This window comes from Phyllobates terribilis, unplaced genomic scaffold, assembly GCF_046119375.1.
Source record: "Phyllobates terribilis strain yellow unplaced genomic scaffold, ASM4611937v1 Scaffold_142__1_contigs__length_4687701, whole genome shotgun sequence".
Classification (NCBI taxonomy): Eukaryota; Metazoa; Chordata; class Amphibia; order Anura; family Dendrobatidae; genus Phyllobates; species Phyllobates terribilis.
The window spans coordinates 1,852,077-1,874,324 of NW_027362902.1; the positions used below are offsets into that span (position 1 = coordinate 1,852,077).

The 22,248-nt window shown below is 44.9% G+C and overlaps 17 non-coding genes across 17 annotated transcripts; all 17 read left to right on the top strand.

The window, feature by feature from the left end:
* Positions 1-926: 926 nt before the first annotated feature.
* LOC141205992 (U2 spliceosomal RNA) lies at positions 927-1,117 on the top strand. Its single transcript, XR_012276661.1, has one exon. It is a non-coding gene; the product is annotated as a U2 spliceosomal RNA (small nuclear RNA).
* Positions 1,118-2,226: 1,109 nt separating this feature from the next.
* Positions 2,227-2,417, top strand: LOC141206722 (U2 spliceosomal RNA). The gene has a single exon (XR_012277268.1). It is a non-coding gene; the product is annotated as a U2 spliceosomal RNA (small nuclear RNA).
* A 1,115-nt stretch (positions 2,418-3,532) lies between these two features.
* On the top strand, positions 3,533-3,723 carry LOC141206725 (U2 spliceosomal RNA). Its single transcript, XR_012277270.1, has one exon. It is a non-coding gene; the product is annotated as a U2 spliceosomal RNA (small nuclear RNA).
* A 1,115-nt stretch (positions 3,724-4,838) lies between these two features.
* On the top strand, positions 4,839-5,029 carry LOC141206726 (U2 spliceosomal RNA). The gene has a single exon (XR_012277271.1). It is a non-coding gene; the product is annotated as a U2 spliceosomal RNA (small nuclear RNA).
* Positions 5,030-6,141: 1,112 nt separating this feature from the next.
* On the top strand, positions 6,142-6,332 carry LOC141206113 (U2 spliceosomal RNA). Its single transcript, XR_012276779.1, has one exon. It is a non-coding gene; the product is annotated as a U2 spliceosomal RNA (small nuclear RNA).
* A 1,115-nt stretch (positions 6,333-7,447) lies between these two features.
* On the top strand, positions 7,448-7,638 carry LOC141206066 (U2 spliceosomal RNA). Its single transcript, XR_012276732.1, has one exon. It is a non-coding gene; the product is annotated as a U2 spliceosomal RNA (small nuclear RNA).
* Positions 7,639-8,753: 1,115 nt separating this feature from the next.
* LOC141206727 (U2 spliceosomal RNA) lies at positions 8,754-8,944 on the top strand. The gene has a single exon (XR_012277272.1). It is a non-coding gene; the product is annotated as a U2 spliceosomal RNA (small nuclear RNA).
* A 1,115-nt stretch (positions 8,945-10,059) lies between these two features.
* On the top strand, positions 10,060-10,250 carry LOC141206728 (U2 spliceosomal RNA). The gene has a single exon (XR_012277273.1). It is a non-coding gene; the product is annotated as a U2 spliceosomal RNA (small nuclear RNA).
* Positions 10,251-11,362: 1,112 nt separating this feature from the next.
* LOC141206729 (U2 spliceosomal RNA) lies at positions 11,363-11,553 on the top strand. Its single transcript, XR_012277274.1, has one exon. It is a non-coding gene; the product is annotated as a U2 spliceosomal RNA (small nuclear RNA).
* A 1,115-nt stretch (positions 11,554-12,668) lies between these two features.
* LOC141206730 (U2 spliceosomal RNA) lies at positions 12,669-12,859 on the top strand. Its single transcript, XR_012277275.1, has one exon. It is a non-coding gene; the product is annotated as a U2 spliceosomal RNA (small nuclear RNA).
* Positions 12,860-13,974: 1,115 nt separating this feature from the next.
* Positions 13,975-14,165, top strand: LOC141206086 (U2 spliceosomal RNA). Its single transcript, XR_012276752.1, has one exon. It is a non-coding gene; the product is annotated as a U2 spliceosomal RNA (small nuclear RNA).
* A 1,115-nt stretch (positions 14,166-15,280) lies between these two features.
* Positions 15,281-15,471, top strand: LOC141206731 (U2 spliceosomal RNA). The gene has a single exon (XR_012277276.1). It is a non-coding gene; the product is annotated as a U2 spliceosomal RNA (small nuclear RNA).
* A 1,121-nt stretch (positions 15,472-16,592) lies between these two features.
* Positions 16,593-16,783, top strand: LOC141206474 (U2 spliceosomal RNA). Its single transcript, XR_012277029.1, has one exon. It is a non-coding gene; the product is annotated as a U2 spliceosomal RNA (small nuclear RNA).
* Positions 16,784-17,898: 1,115 nt separating this feature from the next.
* On the top strand, positions 17,899-18,089 carry LOC141206732 (U2 spliceosomal RNA). The gene has a single exon (XR_012277277.1). It is a non-coding gene; the product is annotated as a U2 spliceosomal RNA (small nuclear RNA).
* A 1,121-nt stretch (positions 18,090-19,210) lies between these two features.
* LOC141206588 (U2 spliceosomal RNA) lies at positions 19,211-19,401 on the top strand. Its single transcript, XR_012277140.1, has one exon. It is a non-coding gene; the product is annotated as a U2 spliceosomal RNA (small nuclear RNA).
* A 1,115-nt stretch (positions 19,402-20,516) lies between these two features.
* Positions 20,517-20,707, top strand: LOC141206706 (U2 spliceosomal RNA). Its single transcript, XR_012277251.1, has one exon. It is a non-coding gene; the product is annotated as a U2 spliceosomal RNA (small nuclear RNA).
* A 1,115-nt stretch (positions 20,708-21,822) lies between these two features.
* On the top strand, positions 21,823-22,013 carry LOC141206733 (U2 spliceosomal RNA). Its single transcript, XR_012277278.1, has one exon. It is a non-coding gene; the product is annotated as a U2 spliceosomal RNA (small nuclear RNA).
* Positions 22,014-22,248: the final 235 nt, after the last annotated feature.

Sequence of the window (22,248 nt, forward strand, 5' to 3'; positions counted from 1 at the left end):
TTGCCATGTAATGTGATGCAATGCTATCTTTCTAGCTCTCCCTTTTTACTTCCTTTTGGATAAACAGACATATTAGGCAAGCATTTTGGAGCTTTCACCTAAATAACTACAGGTGGTGAGATAAGCTGCACAATATAATTGACCTTTCAGTATATTGTTGCACACACACCATCTATTTAGCAAATGCCCTTGTTATCAACAGCAGCCTTTTAAACTCACCTGAGCTAACAGGTATGTGCGCTGGTTACTCTGCTGCGCTTAAAATTTCTTTTTTGGTTTGCTACAATGCCTTTTCTGAAACGTTGTCTCCTTCTGCTGGAACACTGACTTCTTTCATTTAATGCCTGCAGACTATAAAAGAGAACCCAACCCAAAAAGTTTGGTTGATTAGTCTGTGGCATTCTGTTAAACTGTTGCTTATGGCGGTCTCTGTGAGCTTCTCAGCGACATTCAGCCAGCCAGGTATCCTGCCTGCAGTAGATGGAATGTGGCAATGGAACGCTGGCTGCGCGTGTCATAATAGGCTCTGAGCCTTTATATACCTGTGCACAGCAGCAGCCACCTTCAGTCTGCTGCTGGACAGCCAGCAGCAGCAGCAGCAGGAGAGGTATGTAATCAGGAGCCCTCCTGCTAAGGGTAGACAGCTGCTCGTTCCACCCCACCCCCCGCCTTAATTGGTTCTCCTCCCTTCCAACGGTGTTGAGGCGGGTGGGAACAGCAGGGGGTGAAGGTGCTGTGTTTAAAGAGGTGGAGTTATGCAGATCTAAAACGCGTGGATTGCAGCAGCAGCAAGCCGAAAAGTGCAGGCATGTAAGGGATCTAGAGGTTGACAACATGTCTTCTTAACGGGAGTCCAGGAGCTCATCTCCACAAATGGACTTTTCAGGATCCTTGGGTGGCTCCGTAGTTTGAAACCAATTCTGGTTATCGCTTCTCGGCCTTTTGGCTAAGATCAAGTGTAGTATCTGTTCTTATCAGTTTAATATCTGATACGTCCCCTATCTGGGGACCATATATTAAATGGATTTTTAGAACAGGGAGATGGAAAAAGAGCTTGCTCTGTCCACTCCATGCATTGACCTGGTATTGCAGTATCTCCAGGACCGGTGCACCCCTTCTTTAATGCAGTTTCTAAAATCAGAAAGAATTGAATTCAATGTTTTTTGTTCATTTTGCTTGTTTGTCGGATTTTGGGATGGACTCTTTGGCTTTGCTTTTCTTCTCCTCATTGGATTTTTCATGTTCAAAGTTGCAGAAGCCAGATTACAAGCTCATTTTGGTTCAACTTCAGCAACTGTGCATTGCATTGCCATGTAATGTGATGCAATCCTATCTTTCTAGCTCTCCCTTTTTACTTCCTTTTGGATAAACAGACATATTAGGCAAGCATTTTGGAGCTTTCACCTAAATAACTACAGGTGGTGAGATAAGCTGCACAATATAATTGACCTTTCAGTATATTGTTGCACACACACCATCTATTTAGCAAATGCCCTTGTTATCAACAGCAGCCTTTTAAACTCACCTGAGCTAACAGGTATGTGCGCTGGTTACTCTGCTGCGCTTAAAATTTCTTTTTTGGTTTGCTACAATGCCTTTTCTGAAACGTTGTCTCCTTCTGCTGGAACACTGACTTCTTTCATTTAATGCCTGCAGACTATAAAAGAGAACCCAACCCAAAAAGTTTGGTTGATTAGTCTGTGGCATTCTGTTAAACTGTTGCTTATGGCGGTCTCTGTGAGCTTCTCAGCGACATTCAGCCAGCCAGGTATCCTGCCTGCAGTAGATGGAATGTGGCAATGGAACGCTGGCTGCGCGTGTCATAATAGGCTCTGAGCCTTTATATACCTGTGCACAGCAGCAGCCACCTTCAGTCTGCTGCTGGACAGCCAGCAGCAGCAGGAGAGGTATGTAATCAGGAGCCCTCCTGCTAAGGGTAGACAGCTGCTCGTTCCACCCCACCCCCCGCCTTAATTGGTTCTCCTCCCTTCCAACGGTGTTGAGGCGGGTGGGAACAGCAGGGGGTGAAGGTGCTGTGTTTAAAGAGGTGGAGTTATGCAGATCTAAAACGCGTGGATTGCAGCAGCAGCAAGCCGAAAAGTGCAGGCATGTAAGGGATCTAGAGGTTGACAACATGTCTTCTTAACGGGAGTCCAGGAGCTCATCTCCACAAATGGACTTTTCAGGATCCTTGGGTGGCTCCGTAGTTTGAAACCAATTCTGGTTATCGCTTCTCGGCCTTTTGGCTAAGATCAAGTGTAGTATCTGTTCTTATCAGTTTAATATCTGATACGTCCCCTATCTGGGGACCATATATTAAATGGATTTTTAGAACAGGGAGATGGAAAAAGAGCTTGCTCTGTCCACTCCACGCATTGACCTGGTATTGCAGTATCTCCAGGACCGGTGCACCCCTTCTTTAATGCAGTTTCTAAAATCAGAAAGAATTGAATTCAATGTTTTTTGTTCATTTTGCTTGTTTGTCGGATTTTGGGATGGACTCTTTGGCTTTGCTTTTCTTCTCCTCATTGGATTTTTCATGTTCAAAGTTGCAGAAGCCAGATTACAAGCTCATTTTGGTTCAACTTCAGCAACTGTGCATTGCATTGCCATGTAATGTGATGCAATGCTATCTTTCTAGCTCTCCCTTTTTACTTCCTTTTGGATAAACAGACATATTAGGCAAGCATTTTGGAGCTTTCACCTAAATAACTACAGGTGGTGAGATAAGCTGCACAATATAATTGACCTTTCAGTATATTGTTGCACACACACCATCTATTTAGCAAATGCCCTTGTTATCAACAGCAGCCTTTTAAACTCACCTGAGCTAACAGGTATGTGCGCTGGTTACTCTGCTGCGCTTAAAATTTCTTTTTTGGTTTGCTACAATGCCTTTTCTGAAACGTTGTCTCCTTCTGCTGGAACACTGACTTCTTTCATTTAATGCCTGCAGACTATAAAAGAGAACCCAACCCAAAAAGTTTGGTTGATTAGTCTGTGGCATTCTGTTAAACTGTTGCTTATGGCGGTCTCTGTGAGCTTCTCAGCGACATTCAGCCAGCCAGGTATCCTGCCTGCAGTAGATGGAATGTGGCAATGGAACGCTGGCTGCGCGTGTCATAATAGGCTCTGAGCCTTTATATACCTGTGCACAGCAGCAGCCACCTTCAGTCTGCTGCTGGACAGCCAGCAGCAGCAGCAGCAGGAGAGGTATGTAATCAGGAGCCCTCCTGCTAAGGGTAGACAGCTGCTCGTTCCACCCCACCCCCCGCCTTAATTGGTTCTCCTCCCTTCCAACGGTGTTGAGGCGGGTGGGAACAGCAGGGGGTGAAGGTGCTGTGTTTAAAGAGGTGGAGTTATGCAGATCTAAAACGCGTGGATTGCAGCAGCAGCAAGCCGAAAAGTGCAGGCATGTAAGGGATCTAGAGGTTGACAACATGTCTTCTTAACGGGAGTCCAGGAGCTCATCTCCACAAATGGACTTTTCAGGATCCTTGGGTGGCTCCGTAGTTTGAAACCAATTCTGGTTATCGCTTCTCGGCCTTTTGGCTAAGATCAAGTGTAGTATCTGTTCTTATCAGTTTAATATCTGATACGTCCCCTATCTGGGGACCATATATTAAATGGATTTTTAGAACAGGGAGATGGAAAAAGAGCTTGCTCTGTCCACTCCACGCATTGACCTGGTATTGCAGTATCTCCAGGACCGGTGCACCCCTTCTTTAATGCAGTTTCTAAAATCAGAAAGAATTGAATTCAATGTTTTTTGTTCATTTTGCTTGTTTGTCGGATTTTGGGATGGACTCTTTGGCTTTGCTTTTCTTCTCCTCATTGGATTTTTCATGTTCAAAGTTGCAGAAGCCAGATTACAAGCTCATTTTGGTTCAACTTCAGCAACTGTGCATTGCATTGCCATGTAATGTGATGCAATGCTATCTTTCTAGCTCTCCCTTTTTACTTCCTTTTGGATAAACAGACATATTAGGCAAGCATTTTGGAGCTTTCACCTAAATAACTACAGGTGGTGAGATAAGCTGCACAATATAATTGACCTTTCAGTATATTGTTGCACACACACCATCTATTTAGCAAATGCCCTTGTTATCAACAGCAGCCTTTTAAACTCACCTGAGCTAACAGGTATGTGCGCTGGTTACTCTGCTGCGCTTAAAATTTCTTTTTTGGTTTGCTACAATGCCTTTTCTGAAACGTTGTCTCCTTCTGCTGGAACACTGACTTCTTTCATTTATTGCCTGCAGACTATAAAAGAGAACCCAACCCAAAAAGTTTGGTTGATTAGTCTGTGGCATTCTGTTAAACTGTTGCTTATGGCGGTCTCTGTCAGCTTCTCAGCGACATTCAGCCAGCCAGGTATCCTGCCTGCAGTAGATGGAATGTGGCAATGGAACGCTGGCTGCGCGTGTCATAATAGGCTCTGAGCCTTTATATACCTGTGCACAGCAGCAGCCACCTTCAGTCTGCTGCTGGACAGCCAGCAGCAGCAGCAGCAGGAGAGGTATGTAATCAGGAGCCCTCCTGCTAAGGGTAGACAGCTGCTCGTTCCACCCCACCCCCCGCCTTAATTGGTTCTCCTCCCTTCCAACGGTGTTGAGGCGGGTGGGAACAGCAGGGGGTGAAGGTGCTGTGTTTAAAGAGGTGGAGTTATGCAGATCTAAAACGCGTGGATTGCAGCAGCAGCAAGCCGAAAAGTGCAGGCATGTAAGGGATCTAGAGGTTGACAACATGTCTTCTTAACGGGAGTCCAGGAGCTCATCTCCACAAATGGACTTTTCAGGATCCTTGGGTGGCTCCGTAGTTTGAAACCAATTCTGGTTATCGCTTCTCGGCCTTTTGGCTAAGATCAAGTGTAGTATCTGTTCTTATCAGTTTAATATCTGATACGTCCCCTATCTGGGGACCATATATTAAATGGATTTTTAGAACAGGGAGATGGAAAAAGAGCTTGCTCTGTCCACTCCACGCATTGACCTGGTATTGCAGTATCTCCAGGACCGGTGCACCCCTTCTTTAATGCAGTTTCTAAAATCAGAAAGAATTGAATTCAATGTTTTTTGTTCATTTCGCTTGTTTGTCGGATTTTGGGATGGACTCTTTGGCTTTGCTTTTCTTCTCCTCATTGGATTTTTCATGTTCAAAGTTGCAGAAGCCAGATTACAAGCTCATTTTGGTTCAACTTCAGCAACTGTGCATTGCATTGCCATGTAATGTGATGCAATGCTATCTTTCAAGCTCTCCCTTTTTACTTCCTTTTGGATAAACAGACATATTAGGCAAGCATTTTGGAGCTTTTACCTAAATAACTACAGGTGGTGAGATAAGCTGCACAATATAATTGACCTTTCAGTATATTGTTGCACACACACCATCTATTTAGCAAATGCCCTTGTTATCAACAGCAGCCTTTTAAACTCACCTGAGCTAACAGGTATGTGCGCTGGTTACTCTGCTGCGCTTAAAATTTCTTTTTTGGTTTGCTACAATGCCTTTTCTGAAACGTTGTCTCCTTCTGCTGGAACACTGACTTCTTTCATTTAATGCCTGCAGACTATAAAAGAGAACCCAACCCAAAAAGTTTGGTTGATTAGTCTGTGGCATTCTGTTAAACTGTTGCTTATGGCGGTCTCTGTGAGCTTCTCAGCGACATTCAGCCAGCCAGGTATCCTGCCTGCAGTAGATGGAATGTGGCAATGGAACGCTGGCTGCGCGTGTCATAATAGGCTCTGAGCCTTTATATACCTGTGCACAGCAGCAGCCACCTTCAGTCTGCTGCTGGACAGCCAGCAGCAGCAGCAGGAGAGGTATGTAATCAGGAGCCCTCCTGCTAAGGGTAGACAGCTGCTCGTTCCACCCCACCCCCCGCCTTAATTGGTTCTCCTCCCTTCCAACGGTGTTGAGGCGGGTGGGAACAGCAGGGGGTGAAGGTGCTGTGTTTAAAGAGGTGGAGTTATGCAGATCTAAAACGCGTGGATTGCAGCAGCAGCAAGCCGAAAAGTGCAGGCATGTAAGGGTTCTAGAGGTTGACAACATGTCTTCTTAACGGGAGTCCAGGAGCTCATCTCCACAAATGGACTTTTCAGGATCCTTGGGTGGCTCCGTAGTTTGAAACCAATTCTGGTTATCGCTTCTCGGCCTTTTGGCTAAGATCAAGTGTAGTATCTGTTCTTTTCAGTTTAATATCTGATACGTCCCCTATCTGGGGACCATATATTAAATGGATTTTTAGAACAGGGAGATGGAAAAAGAGCTTGCTCTGTCCACTCCACGCATTGACCTGGTATTGCAGTATCTCCAGGACCGGTGCACCCCTTCTTTAATGCAGTTTCTAAAATCAGAAAGAATTGAATTCAATGTTTTTTGTTCATTTTGCTTGTTTGTCGGATTTTGGGATGGACTCTTTGGCTTTGCTTTTCTTCTCCTCATTGGATTTTTCATGTTCAAAGTTGCAGAAGCCAGATTACAAGCTCATTTTGGTTCAACTTCAGCAACTGTGCATTGCATTGCCATGTAATGTGATGCAATGCTATCTTTCTAGCTCTCCCTTTTTACTTCCTTTTGGATAAACAGACATATTAGGCAAGCATTTTGGAGCTTTCACCTAAATAACTACAGGTGGTGAGATAAGCTGCACAATATAATTGACCTTTCAGTATATTGTTGCACACACACCATCTATTTAGCAAATGCCCTTGTTATCAACAGCAGCCTTTTAAACTCACCTGAGCTAACAGGTATGTGCGCTGGTTACTCTGCTGCGCTTAAAATTTCTTTTTTGGTTTGCTACAATGCCTTTTCTGAAACGTTGTCTCCTTTTGCTGGAACACTGACTTCTTTCATTTAATGCCTGCAGACTATAAAAGAGAACCCAACCCAAAAAGTTTGGTTGATTAGTCTGTGGCATTCTATTAAACTGTTGCTTATGGCGGTCTCTGTGAGCTTCTCAGCGACATTCAGCCAGCCAGGTATCCTGCCTGCAGTAGATGGAATGTGGCAATGGAACGCTGGCTGCGCGTGTCATAATAGGCTCTGAGCCTTTATATACCTGTGCACAGCAGCAGCCACCTTCAGTCTGCTGCTGGACAGCCAGCAGCAGCAGCAGCAGGAGAGGTATGTAATCAGGAGCCCTCCTGCTAAGGGTAGACAGCTGCTCGTTCCACCCCACCCCCCGCCTTAATTGGTTCTCCTCCCTTCCAACGGTGTTGAGGCGGGTGGGAACAGCAGGGGGTGAAGGTGCTGTGTTTAAAGAGGTGGAGTTATGCAGATCTAAAACGCGTGGATTGCAGCAGCAGCAAGCCGAAAAGTGCAGGCATGTAAGGGATCTGGAGGTTGACAACATGTCTTCTTAACGGGAGTCCAGGAGCTCATCTCCACAAATGGACTTTTCAGGATCCTTGGGTGGCTCCGTAGTTTGAAACCAATTCTGGTTATCGCTTCTCGGCCTTTTGGCTAAGATCAAGTGTAGTATCTGTTCTTATCAGTTTAATATCTGATACATCCCCTATCTGGGGACCATATATTAAATGGATTTTTAGAACAGGGAGATGGAAAAAGAGCTTGCTCTGTCCACTCCACGCATTGACCTGGTATTGCAGTATCTCCAGGACCGGTGCACCCCTTCTTTAATGCAGTTTCTAAAATCAGAAAGTATTGAATTCAATGTTTTTTGTTCATTTTGCTTGTTTGTCGGATTTTGGGATGGACTCTTTGGCTTTGCTTTTCTTCTCCTCATTGGATTTTTCATGTTCAAAGTTGCAGAAGCCAGATTACAAGCTCATTTTGGTTCAACTTCAGCAACTGTGCATTGCATTGCCATGTAATGTGATGCAATGCTATCTTTCTAGCTCTCCCTTTTTACTTCCTTTTGGATAAACAGACATATTAGGCAAGCATTTTGGAGCTTTCACCTAAATAACTACAGGTGGTGAGATAAGCTGCACAATATAATTGACCTTTCAGTATATTGTTGCACACACACCATCTATTTAGCAAATGCCCTTGTTATCAACAGCAGCCTTTTAAACTCACCTGAGCTAACAGGTATGTGCGCTGGTTACTCTGCTGCGCTTAAAATTTCTTTTTTGGTTTGCTACAATGCCTTTTCTGAAACGTTGTCTCCTTCTGCTGGAACACTGACTTCTTTCATTTAATGCCTGCAGACTATAAAAGAGAACCCAACCCAAAAAGTTTGGTTGATTAGTCTGTGGCATTCTGTTAAACTGTTGCTTATGGCGGTCTCTGTGAGCTTCTCAGCGACATTCAGCCAGCCAGGTATCCTGCCTGCAGTAGATGGAATGTGGCAATGGAACGCTGGCTGCGCGTGTCATAATAGGCTCTGAGCCTTTATATACCTGTGCACAGCAGCAGCCACCTTCAGTCTGCTGCTGGACAGCCAGCAGCAGCAGCAGCAGGAGAGGTATGTAATCAGGAGCCCTCCTGCTAAGGGTAGACAGCTGCTCGTTCCACCCCACCCCCCGCCTTAATTGGTTCTCCTCCCTTCCAACGGTGTTGAGGCGGGTGGGAACAGCAGGGGGTGAAGGTGCTGTGTTTAAAGAGGTGGAGTTATGCAGATCTAAAACGCGTGGATTGCAGCAGCAGCAAGCCGAAAAGTGCAGGCATGTAAGGGATCTAGAGGTTGACAACATGTCTTCTTAACGGGAGTCCAGGAGCTCATCTCCACAAATGGACTTTTCAGGATCCTTGGGTGGCTCCGTAGTTTGAAACCAATTCTGGTTATCGCTTCTCGGCCTTTTGGCTAAGATCAAGTGTAGTATCTGTTCTTATCAGTTTAATATCTGATACGTCCCCTATCTGGGGACCATATATTAAATGGATTTTTAGAACAGGGAGATGGAAAAAGAGCTTGCTCTGTCCACTCCACGCATTGACCTGGTATTGCAGTATCTCCAGGACCGGTGCACCCCTTCTTTAATGCAGTTTCTAAAATCAGAAAGAATTGAATTCAATGTTTTTTGTTCATTTTGCTTGTTTGTCGGATTTTGGGATGGACTCTTTGGCTTTGCTTTTCTTCTCCTCATTGGATTTTTCATGTTCAAAGTTGCAGAAGCCAGATTACAAGCTCATTTTGGTTCAACTTCAGCAACTGTGCATTGCATTGCCATGTAATGTGATGCAATGCTATCTTTCTAGCTCTCCCTTTTTACTTCCTTTTGGATAAACAGACATATTAGGCAAGCATTTTGGAGCTTTCACCTAAATAACTACAGGTGGTGAGATAAGCTGCACAATATAATTGACCTTTCAGTATATTGTTGCACACACACCATCTATTTAGCAAATGCCCTTGTTATCAACAGCAGCCTTTTAAACTCACCTGAGCTAACAGGTATGTGCGCTGGTTACTCTGCTGCGCTTAAAATTTCTTTTTTGGTTTGCTACAATGCCTTTTCTGAAACGTTGTCTCCTTCTGCTGGAACACTGACTTCTTTCATTTAATGCCTGCAGACTATAAAAGAGAACCCAACCCAAAAAGTTTGGTTGATTAGTCTGTGGCATTCTGTTAAACTGTTGCTTATGGCGGTCTCTGTCAGCTTCTCAGCGACATTCAGCCAGCCAGGTATCCTGCCTGCAGTAGATGGAATGTGGCAATGGAACGCTGGCTGCGCGTGTCATAATAGGCTCTGAGCCTTTATATACCTGTGCACAGCAGCAGCCACCTTCAGTCTGCTGCTGGACAGCCAGCAGCAGCAGCAGCAGGAGAGGTATGTAATCAGGAGCCCTCCTGCTAAGGGTAGACAGCTGCTCGTTCCACCCCACCCCCCGCCTTAATTGGTTCTCCTCCCTTCCAACGGTGTTGAGGCGGGTGGGAACAGCAGGGGGTGAAGGTGCTGTGTTTAAAGAGGTGGAGTTATGCAGATCTAAAACGCGTGGATTGCAGCAGCAGCAAGCCGAAAAGTGCAGGCATGTAAGGGATCTAGAGGTTGACAACATGTCTTCTTAACGGGAGTCCAGGAGCTCATCTCCACAAATGGACTTTTCAGGATCCTTGGGTGGCTCCGTAGTTTGAAACCAATTCTGGTTATCGCTTCTCGGCCTTTTGGCTAAGATCAAGTGTAGTATCTGTTCTTATCAGTTTAATATCTGATACGTCCCCTATCTGGGGACCATATATTAAATGGATTTTTAGAACAGGGAGATGGAAAAAGAGCTTGCTCTGTCCACTCCACGCATTGACCTGGTATTGCAGTATCTCCAGGACCGGTGCACCCCTTCTTTAATGCAGTTTCTAAAATCAGAAAGAATTGAATTCAATGTTTTTTGTTCATTTTGCTTGTTTGTCGGATTTTGGGATGGACTCTTTGGCTTTGCTTTTCTTCTCCTCATTGGATTTTTCATGTTCAAAGTTGCAGAAGCCAGATTACAAGCTCATTTTGGTTCAACTTCAGCAACTGTGCATTGCATTGCCATGTAATGTGATGCAATGCTATCTTTCTAGCTCTCCCTTTTTACTTCCTTTTGGATAAACAGACATAGTAGGCAAGCATTTTGGAGCTTTCACCTAAATAACTACAGGTGGTGAGATAAGCTGCACAATATAATTGACCTTTCAGTATATTGTTGCACACACACCATCTATTTAGCAAATGCCCTTGTTATCAACAGCAGCCTTTTAAACTCACCTGAGCTAACAGGTATGTGCGCTGGTTACTCTGCTGCGCTTAAAATTTCTTTTTTGGTTTGCTACAATGCCTTTTCTGAAACGTTGTCTCCTTCTGCTGGAACACTGACTTCTTTCATTTAATGCCTGCAGACTATAAAAGAGAACCCAACCCAAAAAGTTTGGTTGATTAGTCTGTGGCATTCTGTTAAACTGTTGCTTATGGCAGTCTCTGTGAGCTTCTCAGCGACATTCAGCCAGCCAGGTATCCTGCCTGCAGTAGATGGAATGTGGCAATGGAACGCTGGCTGCGCGTGTCATAATAGGCTCTGAGCCTTTATATACCTGTGCACAGCAGCAGCCACCTTCAGTCTGCTGCTGGACAGCCAGCAGCAGCAGCAGGAGAGGTATGTAATCAGGAGCCCTCCTGCTAAGGGTAGACAGCTGCTCGTTCCACCCCACCCCCCGCCTTAATTGGTTCTCCTCCCTTCCAACGGTGTTGAGGCGGGTGGGAACAGCAGGGGGTGAAGGTGCTGTGTTTAAAGAGGTGGAGTTATGCAGATCTAAAACGCGTGGATTGCAGCAGCAGCAAGCCGAAAAGTGCAGGCATGTAAGGGATCTAGAGGTTGACAACATGTCTTCTTAACGGGAGTCCAGGAGCTCATCTCCACAAATGGACTTTTCAGGATCCTTGGGTGGCTCCGTAGTTTGAAACCAATTCTGGTTATCGCTTCTCGGCCTTTTGGCTAAGATCAAGTGTAGTATCTGTTCTTATCAGTTTAATATCTGATACGTCCCCTATCTGGGGACCATATATTAAATGGATTTTTAGAACAGGGAGATGGAAAAAGAGCTTGCTCTGTCCACTCCACGCATTGACCTGGTATTGCAGTATCTCCAGGACCGGTGCACCCCTTCTTTAATGCAGTTTCTAAAATCAGAAAGAATTGAATTCAATGTTTTTTGTTCATTTTGCTTGTTTGTCGGATTTTGGGATGGACTCTTTGGCTTTGCTTTTCTTCTCCTCATTGGATTTTTCATGTTCAAAGTTGCAGAAGCCAGATTACAAGCTCATTTTGGTTCAACTTCAGCAACTGTGCATTGCATTGCCATGTAATGTGATGCAATGCTATCTTTCTAGCTCTCCCTTTTTACTTCCTTTTGGATAAACAGACATATTAGGCAAGCATTTTGGAGCTTTCACCTAAATAACTACAGGTGGTGAGATAAGCTGCACAATATAATTGACCTTTCAGTATATTGTTGCACACACACCATCTATTTAGCAAATGCCCTTGTTATCAACAGCAGCCTTTTAAACTCACCTGAGCTAACAGGTATGTGCGCTGGTTACTCTGCTGCGCTTAAAATTTCTTTTTTGGTTTGCTACAATGCCTTTTCTGAAACGTTGTCTCCTTCTGCTGGAACACTGACTTCTTTCATTTAATGCCTGCAGACTATAAAAGAGAACCCAACCCAAAAAGTTTGGTTGATTAGTCTGTGGCATTCTGTTAAACTGTTGCTTATGGCGGTCTCTGTGAGCTTCTCAGCGACATTCAGCCAGCCAGGTATCCTGCCTGCAGTAGATGGAATGTGGCAATGGAACGCTGGCTGCGCGTGTCATAATAGGCTCTGAGCCTTTATATACCTGTGCACAGCAGCAGCCACCTTCAGTCTGCTGCTGGACAGCCAGCAGCAGCAGCAGCAGGAGAGGTATGTAATCAGGAGCCCTCCTGCTAAGGGTAGACAGCTGCTCGTTCCACCCCACCCCCCGCCTTAATTGGTTCTCCTCCCTTCCAACGGTGTTGAGGCGGGTGGGAACAGCAGGGGGTGAAGGTGCTGTGTTTAAAGAGGTGGAGTTATGCAGATCTAAAACGCGTGGATTGCAGCAGCAGCAAGCCGAAAAGTGCAGGCATGTAAGGGATCTAGAGGTTGACAACATGTCTTCTTAACGGGAGTCCAGGAGCTCATCTCCACAAATGGACTTTTCAGGATCCTTGGGTGGCTCCGTAGTTTGAAACCAATTCTGGTTATCGCTTCTCGGCCTTTTGGCTAAGATCAAGTGTAGTATCTGTTCTTATCAGTTTAATATCTGATACGTCCCCTATCTGGGGACCATATATTAAATGGATTTTTAGAACAGGGAGATGGAAAAAGAGCTTGCTCTGTCCACTCCACGCATTGACCTGGTATTGCAGTATCTCCAGGACCGGTGCACCCCTTCTTTAATGCAGTTTCTAAAATCAGAAAGAATTGAATTCAATGTTTTTTGTTCATTTTGCTTGTTTGTCGGATTTTGGGATGGACTCTTTGGCTTTGCTTTTCTTCTCCTCATTGGATTTTTCATGTTCAAAGTTGCAGAAGCCAGATTACAAGCTCATTTTGGTTCAACTTCAGCAACTGTGCATTGCATTGCCATGTAATGTGATGCAATGCTATCTTTCTAGCTCTCCCTTTTTACTTCCTTTTGGATAAACAGACATAGTAGGCAAGCATTTTGGAGCTTTCACCTAAATAACTACAGGTGGTGAGATAAGCTGCACAATATAATTGACCTTTCAGTATATTGTTGCACACACACCATCTATTTAGCAAATGCCCTTGTTATCAACAGCAGCCTTTTAAACTCACCTGAGCTAACAGGTATGTGCGCTGGTTACTCTGCTGCGCTTAAAATTTCTTTTTTGGTTTGCTACAATGCCTTTTCTGAAACGTTGTCTCCTTCTGCTGGAACACTGACTTCTTTCATTTAATGCCTGCAGACTATAAAAGAGAACCCAACCCAAAAAGTTTGGTTGATTAGTCTGTGGCATTCTGTTAAACTGTTGCTTATGGCAGTCTCTGTGAGCTTCTCAGCGACATTCAGCCAGCCAGGTATCCTGCCTGCAGTAGATGGAATGTGGCAATGGAACGCTGGCTGCGCGTGTCATAATAGGCTCTGAGCCTTTATATACCTGTGCACAGCAGCAGCCACCTTCAGTCTGCTGCTGGACAGCCAGCAGCAGCAGCAGCAGGAGAGGTATGTAATCAGGAGCCCTCCTGCTAAGGGTAGACAGCTGCTCGTTCCACCCCACCCCCCGCCTTAATTGGTTCTCCTCCCTTCCAACGGTGTTGAGGCGGGTGGGAACAGCAGGGGGTGAAGGTGCTGTGTTTAAAGAGGTGGAGTTATGCAGATCTAAAACGCGTGGATTGCAGTAGCAGCAAGCCGAAAAGTGCAGGCATGTAAGGGATCTAGAGGTTGACAACATGTCTTCTTAACGGGAGTCCAGGAGCTCATCTCCACAAATGGACTTTTCAGGATCCTTGGGTGGCTCCGTAGTTTGAAACCAATTCTGGTTATCGCTTCTCGGCCTTTTGGCTAAGATCAAGTGTAATATCTGTTCTTATCAGTTTAATATCTGATACGTCCCCTATCTGGGGACCATATATTAAATGGATTTTTAGAACAGGGAGATGGAAAAAGAGCTTGCTCTGTCCACTCCACGCATTGACCTGGTATTGCAGTATCTCCAGGACCGGTGCACCCCTTCTTTAATGCAGTTTCTAAAATCAGAAAGAATTGAATTCAATGTTTTTTGTTCATTTTGCTTGTTTGTCGGATTTTGGGATGGACTCTTTGGCTTTGCTTTTCTTCTCCTCATTGGATTTTTCATGTTCAAAGTTGCAGAAGCCAGATTACAAGCTCATTTTGGTTCAACTTCAGCAACTGTGTATTGCATTGCCATGTAATGTGATGCAATGCTATCTTTCTAGCTCTCCCTTTTTACTTCCTTTTGGATAAACAGACATATTAGGCAAGCATTTTGGAGCTTTTACCTAAATAACTACAGGTGGTGAGATAAGCTGCACAATATAATTGACCTTTCAGTATATTGTTGCACACACACCATCTATTTAGCAAATGCCCTTGTTATCAACAGCAGCCTTTTAAACTCACCTGAGCTAACAGGTATGTGCGCTGGTTACTCTGCTGCGCTTAAAATTTCTTTTTTGGTTTGCTACAATGCCTTTTCTGAAACGTTGTCTCCTTCTGCTGGAACACTGACTTCTTTCATTTAATGCCTGCAGACTATAAAAGAGAACCCAACCCAAAAAGTTTGGTTGATTAGTCTGTGGCATTCTGTTAAACTGTTGCTTATGGCGGTATCTGTGAGCTTCTCAGCGACATTCAGCCAGCCAGGTATCCTGCCTGCAGTAGATGGAATGTGGCAATGGAACGCTGGCTGCGCGTGTCATAATAGGCTCTGAGCCTTTATATACCTGTGCACAGCAGCAGCCACCTTCAGTCTGCTGCTGGACAGCCAGCAGCAGCAGCAGCAGGAGAGGTATGTAATCAGGAGCCCTCCTGCTAAGGGTAGACAGCTGCTCGTTCCACCCCACCCCCCGCCTTAATTGGTTCTCCTCCCTTCCAACGGTGTTGAGGCGGGTGGGAACAGCAGGGGGTGAAGGTGCTGTGTTTAAAGAGGTGGAGTTATGCAGATCTAAAACGCGTGGATTGCAGCAGCAGCAAGCCGAAAAGTGCAGGCATGTAAGGGATCTAGAGGTTGACAACATGTCTTCTTAACGGGAGTCCAGGAGCTCATCTCCACAAATGGACTTTTCAGGATCCTTGGGTGGCTCCGTAGTTTGAAACTAATTCTGGTTATCGCTTCTCGGCCTTTTGGCTAAGATCAAGTGTAGTATCTGTTCTTATCAGTTTAATATCTGATACGTCCCCTATCTGGGGACCATATATTAAATGGATTTTTAGAACAGGGAGATGGAAAAAGAGCTTGCTCTGTCCACTCCACGCATTGACCTGGTATTGCAGTATCTCCAGGACCGGTGCACCCCTTCTTTAATGCAGTTTCTAAAATCAGAAAGAATTGAATTCAATGTTTTTTGTTCATTTTGCTTGTTTGTCGGATTTTGGGATGGACTCTTTGGCTTTGCTTTTCTTCTCCTCATTGGATTTTTCATGTTCAAAGTTGCAGAAGCCAGATTACAAGCTCATTTTGGTTCAACTTCAGCAACTGTGTATTGCATTGCCATGTAATGTGATGCAATGCTATCTTTCTAGCTCTCCCTTTTTACTTCCTTTTGGATAAACAGACATATTAGGCAAGCATTTTGGAGCTTTCACCTAAATAACTACAGGTGGTGAGATAAGCTGCACAATATAATTGACCTTTCAGTATATTGTTGCACACACACCATCTATTTAGCAAATGCCCTTGTTATCAACAGCAGCCTTTTAAACTCACCTGAGCTAACAGGTATGTGCGCTGGTTACTCTGCTGCGCTTAAAATTTCTTTTTTGGTTTGCTACAATGCCTTTTCTGAAACGTTGTCTCCTTCTGCTGGAACACTGACTTCTTTCATTTAATGCCTGCAGACTATAAAAGAGAACCCAACCCAAAAAGTTTGGTTGATTAGTCTGTGGCATTCTGTTAAACTGTTGCTTATGGCGGTCTCTGTGAGCATCTCAGCGACATTCAGCCAGCCAGGTATCCTGCCTGCAGTAGATGGAATGTGGCAATGGAACGCTGGCTGCGCGTGTCATAATAGGCTCTGAGCCTTTATATACCTGTGCACAGCAGCAGCCACCTTCAGTCTGCTGCTGGACAGCCAGCAGCAGCAGCAGCAGCAGCAGGAGAGGTATGTAATCAGGAGCCCTCCTGCTAAGGGTAGACAGCTGCTCGTTCCACCCCACCCCCCGCCTTAATTGGTTCTCCTCCCTTCCAACGGTGTTGAGGCGGGTGGGAACAGCAGGGGGTGAAGGTGCTGTGTTTAAAGAGGTGGAGTTATGCAGATCTAAAACGCGTGGATTGCAGCAGCAGCAAGCCGAAAAGTGCAGGCATGTAAGGGATCTAGAGGTTGACAACATGTCTTCTTAACGTGAGTCCAGGAGCTCATCTCCACAAATGGACTTTTCAGGATCCTTGGGTGGCTCCGTAGTTTGAAACCAATTCTGGTTATCGCTTCTCGGCCTTTTGGCTAAGATCAAGTGTAGTATCTGTTCTTATCAGTTTAATATCTGATACGTCCCCTATCTGGGGACCATATATTAAATGGATTTTTAGAACAGGGAGATGGAAAAAGAGCTTGCTCTGTCCACTCCACGCATTGACCTGGTATTGCAGTATCTCCAGGACCAGTGCACCCCTTCTTTAATGCAGTTTCTAAAATCAGAAAGAATTGAATTCAATGTTTTTTGTTCATTTTGCTTGTTTGTCGGATTTTGGGATGGACTCTTTGGCTTTGCTTTTCTTCTCCTCATTGGATTTTTCATGTTCAAAGTTGCAGAAGCCAGATTACAAGCTCATTTTGGTTCAACTTCAGCAACTGTGCATTGCATTGCCATGTAATGTGATGCAATGCTATCTTTCTAGCTCTCCCTTTTTACTTCCTTTTGGATAAACAGACATATTAGGCAAGCATTTTGGAGCTTTCACCTAAATAACTACAGGTGGTGAGATAAGCTGCACAATATAATTGACCTTTCAGTATATTGTTGCACACACACCATCTATTTAGCAAATGCCCTTGTTATCAACAGCAGCCTTTTAAACTCACCTGAGCTAACAGGTATGTGCGCTGGTTACTCTGCTGCGCTTAAAATTTCTTTTTTGGTTTGCTACAATGCCTTTTCTGAAACGTTGTCTCCTTCTGCTGGAACACTGACTTCTTTCATTTAATGCCTGCAGACTATAAAAGAGAACCCAACCCAAAAAGTTTGGTTGATTAGTCTGTGGCATTCTGTTAAACTGTTGCTTATGGCGGTATCTGTGAGCTTCTCAGCGACATTCAGCCAGCCAGGTATCCTGCCTGCAGTAGATGGAATGTGGCAATGGAACGCTGGCTGCGCGTGTCATAATAGGCTCTGAGCCTTTATATACCTGTGCACAGCAGCAGCCACCTTCAGTCTGCTGCTGGACAGCCAGCAGCAGCAGCAGCAGGAGAGGTATGTAATCAGGAGCCCTCCTGCTAAGGGTAGACAGCTGCTCGTTCCACCCCACCCCCCGCCTTAATTGGTTCTCCTCCCTTCCAACGGTGTTGAGGCGGGTGGGAACAGCAGGGGGTGAAGGTGCTGTGTTTAAAGAGGTGGAGTTATGCAGATCTAAAACGCGTGGATTGCAGCAGCAGCAAGCCGAAAAGTGCAGGCATGTAAGGGATCTAGAGGTTGACAACATGTCTTCTTAACGGGAGTCCAGGAGCTCATCTCCACAAATGGACTTTTCAGGATCCTTGGGTGGCTCCGTAGTTTGAAACCAATTCTGGTTATCGCTTCTCGGCCTTTTGGCTAAGATCAAGTGTAGTATCTGTTCTTATCAGTTTAATATCTGATACGTCCCCTATCTGGGGACCATATATTAAATGGATTTTTAGAACAGGGAGATGGAAAAAGAGCTTGCTCTGTCCACTCCACGCATTGACCTGGTATTGCAGTATCTCCAGGACCGGTGCACCCCTTCTTTAATGCAGTTTCTAAAATCAGAAAGAATTGAATTCAATGTTTTTTGTTCATTTTGCTTGTTTGTCGGATTTTGGGATGGACTCTTTGGCTTTGCTTTTCTTCTCCTCATTGGATTTTTCATGTTCAAAGTTGCAGAAGCCAGATTACAAGCTCATTTTGGTTCAACTTCAGCAACTGTGTATTGCATTGCCATGTAATGTGATGCAATGCTATCTTTCTAGCTCTCCCTTTTTACTTCCTTTTGGATAAACAGACATATTAGGCAAGCATTTTGGAGCTTTCACCTAAATAACTACAGGTGGTGAGATAAGCTGCACAATATAATTGACCTTTCAGTATATTGTTGCACACACACCATCTATTTAGCAAATGCCCTTGTTATCAACAGCAGCCTTTTAAACTCACCTGAGCTAACAGGTATGTGCGCTGGTTACTCTGCTGCGCTTAAAATTTCTTTTTTGGTTTGCTACAATGCCTTTTCTGAAACGTTGTCTCCTTCTGCTGGAACACTGACTTCTTTCATTTAATGCCTGCAGACTATAAAAGAGAACCCAACCCAAAAAGTTTGGTTGATTAGTCTGTGGCATTCTGTTAAACTGTTGCTTATGGCGGTCTCTGTGAGCATCTCAGCGACATTCAGCCAGCCAGGTATCCTGCCTGCAGTAGATGGAATGTGGCAATGGAACGCTGGCTGCGCGTGTCATAATAGGCTCTGAGCCTTTATATACCTGTGCACAGCAGCAGCCACCTTCAGTCTGCTGCTGGACAGCCAGCAGCAGCAGCAGCAGCAGCAGGAGAGGTATGTAATCAGGAGCCCTCCTGCTAAGGGTAGACAGCTGCTCGTTCCACCCCACCCCCCGCCTTAATTGGTTCTCCTCCCTTCCAACGGTGTTGAGGCGGGTGGGAACAGCAGGGGGTGAAGGTGCTGTGTTTAAAGAGGTGGAGTTATGCAGATCTAAAACGCGTGGATTGCAGCAGCAGCAAGCCGAAAAGTGCAGGCATGTAAGGGATCTAGAGGTTGACAACATGTCTTCTTAACGTGAGTCCAGGAGCTCATCTCCACAAATGGACTTTTCAGGATCCTTGGGTGGCTCCGTAGTTTGAAACCAATTCTGGTTATCGCTTCTCGGCCTTTTGGCTAAGATCAAGTGTAGTATCTGTTCTTATCAGTTTAATATCTGATACGTCCCCTATCTGGGGACCATATATTAAATGGATTTTTAGAACAGGGAGATGGAAAAAGAGCTTGCTCTGTCCACTCCACGCATTGACCTGGTATTGCAGTATCTCCAGGACCAGTGCACCCCTTCTTTAATGCAGTTTCTAAAATCAGAAAGAATTGAATTCAATGTTTTTTGTTCATTTTGCTTGTTTGTCGGATTTTGGGATGGACTCTTTGGCTTTGCTTTTCTTCTCCTCATTGGATTTTTCATGTTCAAAGTTGCAGAAGCCAGATTACAAGCTCATTTTGGTTCAACTTCAGCAACTGTGCATTGCATTGCCATGTAATGTGATGCAATGCTATCTTTCTAGCTCTCCCTTTTTACTTCCTTTTGGATAAACAGACATATTAGGCAAGCATTTTGGAGCTTTCACCTAAATAACTACAGGTGGTGAGATAAGCTGCACAATATAATTGACCTTTCAGTATATTGTTGCACACACACCATCTATTTAGCAAATGCCCTTGTTATCAACAGCAGCCTTTTAAACTCACCTGAGCTAACAGGTATGTGCGCTGGTTACTCTGCTGCGCTTAAAATTTCTTTTTTGGTTTGCTACAATGCCTTTTCTGAAACGTTGTCTCCTTCTGCTGGAACACTGACTTCTTTCATTTAATGCCTGCAGACTATAAAAGAGAACCCAACCCAAAAAGTTTGGTGGATTAGTCTGTGGCATTCTGTTAAACTGTTGCTTATGGCGGTCTCTGTGAGCTTCTCAGCGACATTCAGCCAGCCAGGTATCCTGCCTGCAGTAGATGGAATGTGGCAATGGAACGCTGGCTGCGCGTGTCATAATAGGCTCTGAGCCTTTATATACCTGTGCACAGCAGCAGCCACCTTCAGTCTGCTGCTGGACAGCCAGCAGCAGCAGCAGCAGGAGAGGTATGTAATCAGGAGCCCTCCTGCTAAGGGTAGACAGCTGCTCGTTCCACCCCACCCCCCGCCTTAATTGGTTCTCCTCCCTTCCAACGGTGTTGAGGCGGGTGGGAACAGCAGGGGGTGAAGGTGCTGTGTTTAAAGAGGTGGAGTTATGCAGATCTAAAACGCGTGGATTGCAGCAGCAGCAAGCCGAAAAGTGCAGGCATGTAAGGGATCTAGAGGTTGACAACATGTCTTCTTAACGGGAGTCCAGGAGCTCATCTCCACAAATGGACTTTTCAGGATCCTTGGGTGGCTCCGTAGTTTGAAACCAATTCTGGTTATCGCTTCTCGGCCTTTTGGCTAAGATCAAGTGTAGTATCTGTTCTTATCAGTTTAATATCTGATACGTCCCCTATCTGGGGACCATATATTAAATGGATTTTTAGAACAGGGAGATGGAAAAAGAGCTTGCTCTGTCCACTCCACGCATTGACCTGGTATTGCAGTATCTCCAGGACCAGTGCACCCCTTCTTTAATGCAGTTTCTAAAATCAGAAAGAATTGAATTCAATGTTTTTTGTTCATTTTGCTTGTTTGTCGGATTTTGGGATGGACTCTTTGGCTTTGCTTTTCTTCTCCTCATTGGATTTTTCATGTTCAAAGTTGCAGAAGCCAGATTACAAGCTCATTTTGGTTCAACTTCAGCAACTGTGCATTGCATTGCCATGTAATGTGATGCAATGCTATCTTTCTAGCTCTCCCTTTTTACTTCCTTTTGGATAAACAGACATATTAGGCAAGCATTTTGGAGCTTTCACCTAAATAACTACAGGTGGTGAGATAAGCTGCACAATATAATTGACCTTTCAGTATATTGTTGCACACACACCATCTATTTAGCAAATGCCCTTGTTATCAACAGCAGCCTTTTAAACTCACCTGAGCTAACAGGTATGTGCGCTGGTTACTCTGCTGCGCTTAAAATTTCTTTTTTGGTTTGCTACAATGCCTTTTCTGAAACGTTGTCTCCTTCTGCTGGAACACTGACTTCTTTCATTTAATGCCTGCAGACTATAAAAGAGAACCCAACCCAAAAAGTTTGGTTGATTAGTCTGTGGCATTCTGTTAAACTGTTGCTTATGGCGGTCTCTGTGAGCTTCTCAGCGACATTCAGCCAGCCAGGTATCCTGCCTGCAGTAGATGGAATGTGGCAATGGAACGCTGGCTGCGCGTGTCATAATAGGCTCTGAGCCTTTATATACCTGTGCACAGCAGCAGCCACCTTCAGTCTGCTGCTGGACAGCCAGCAGCAGCAGCAGCAGGAGAGGTATGTAATCAGGAGCCCTCCTGCTAAGGGTAGACAGCTGCTCGTTCCACCCCACCCCCCGCCTTAATTGGTTCTCCTCCCTTCCAACGGTGTTGAGGCGGGTGGGAACAGCAGGGGGTGAAGGTGCTGTGTTTAAGGAGGTGGAGTTATGCAGATCTAAAACGCGTGGATTGCAGCAGCAGCAAGCCGAAAAGTGCAGGCATGTAAGGGATCTAGAGGTTGACAACATGTCTTCTTAACGGGAGTCCAGGAGCTCATCTCCACAAATGGACTTTTCAGGATCCTTGGGTGGCTCCGTAGTTTGAAACCAATTCTGGTTATCGCTTCTCGGCCTTTTGGCTAAGATCAAGTGTAGTATCTGTTCTTATCAGTTTAATATCTGATACGTCCCCTATCTGGGGACCATATATTAAATGGATTTTTAGAACAGGGAGATGGAAAAAGAGCTTGCTCTGTCCACTCCACGCATTGACCTGGTATTGCAGTATCTCCAGGACCGGTGCACCCCTTCTTTAATGCAGTTTCTAAAATCAGAAAGAATTGAATTCAATGTTTTTTGTTCATTTTGCTTGTTTGTCGGATTTTGGGATGGACTCTTTGGCTTTGCTTTTCTTCTCCTCATTGGATTTTTCATGTTCAAAGTTGCAGAAGCCAGATTACAAGCTCATTTTGGTTCAACTTCAGCAACTGTGCATTGCATTGCCATGTAATGTGATGCAATGCTATATTTCTAGCTCTCCCTTTT